Source organism: Aotus nancymaae, unplaced genomic scaffold, assembly GCF_030222135.1.
Source record: "Aotus nancymaae isolate 86718 unplaced genomic scaffold, 86718_ANA_hifiasm-v0.15.2.pri h1tg000029l, whole genome shotgun sequence".
Classification (NCBI taxonomy): Eukaryota; Metazoa; Chordata; class Mammalia; order Primates; family Aotidae; genus Aotus; species Aotus nancymaae.
In genome coordinates, this window is record NW_026988442.1 from 11,536,355 (window position 1) to 11,537,874 (window position 1,520).

Genomic DNA, 1,520 nt, shown 5'->3' on the forward strand with positions numbered 1-1,520 from the left:
GGACAGAGGCCACCGGTGTGTGTTGGCGTGTGAGTGTGTGTGTAGCACACAAAACCCTGCAGCTTTGGAAATCATTAACTCCTTAACCCCTCCTGGACAGGATTTAGCCGGGAGTTGGGGTGGAAGATGCAGAGAAACCCCAGGACAAAGTTTCTTAGGGACTGGACTCTGCCTTTCCGGGGCTGTACTTTTGATTGTATTTAACTATCACGGAGAGCTGAATGTGTGCTAGGCACCATACTAAACTCTTTACAATATCAATTCCATTAATTGTCAGAACTTTAATGAGGCCAGTGCTATCATCATATGCTCATTTAAGTAACAACCACCACCACCACAACAGTAATAGGCTAACATTCTAGTAGGGAGGCAGGTAGATCGCAGGCCCAGAATCAACTTTGATGCTCATCACTTCACCTGTCAGAGCCTTTTTTCTTTATTTTTTAAAGACGGGGTTTCACCATATTGGTCAGGCTGTTCTCGAACTCCAGACCTCAGGTGATCTACCCGCCTCGGCCTCCCAAAGTGCTGGGATTACAGGCATGAGCCACCGCGCCCAGCCAGATCCTCTTTTCTTATTTGGAAACTGGATTTCAAAACCTGGGCCTCAAGGATTCATTGAACCAATGCACCTAAAAAGCATAACACAGGCTCATAGTAGACACTTTTTTTTTTTTTTTTTTTTTGAGACGGAGTTTCGCTCTTGTTACCCAGGCTGGAGTGCAATGGCACAATCTCGGCTCACCACAACCTCTGCCTCCTGGGTTCAGGCAATTCTCCTGCCTCAGCCTCCTGAATAGCTGGGATTACAGGCACGCGTCACCATGCCCAGCTAATTTTTTGTATTTTTAGTAGAGACGGGGTTTCGCCATGTTGACCAGGATGGTCTCGATCTTTTGACCTCGTGATCTACCCGCCTTGGCCTCCCAAAGTGCTGGGATTACAGGCGTGAGCCACCGCGCCCAGCCAGAGCCTCTTTTCTTATTTGGAAAATAGATTTCAAAACCTGGGCCTCAAGGATTCATTGAACCAACGCACTTAAAAAGCATAACACAGGCTCATAGTAGACACTTTTTTTTTTTTTTTTGAGACAGAGTTTCGCTCTTGTTGCCCAGTCTGGAGTGCAATGGCGAGATCTTGGCTCATCGCGACCTCTGCCTCCTGGGTTCAAGTGATTCTCCTACCTCAGCCTCCCAAGTAGCTGGGATTACAGGTGTGTACCACCACACCCAGCTAATTTTGTATTTTTAGTAGAGACACGGTTTCTCCATGTTGGTCAGGCTGGTCTTGAACTCCCGACCTCAGGTGGTCCACCTGCCTCAGCCTCCCAAAGTGTTGGGGTTACAGGCGTGAGCCACTGTGCTGGGCCATAGTGGACACTTAGTGCATGGTAAAGTGTTTTGAGCCCTTACCAAGCGGATTGTCTCAACAGCTCTATCACGTGTGGGCTTACTGTCATATATATAAAAATATATATATTTATATATATAAATATATATATATATTTTTTTCATATATAT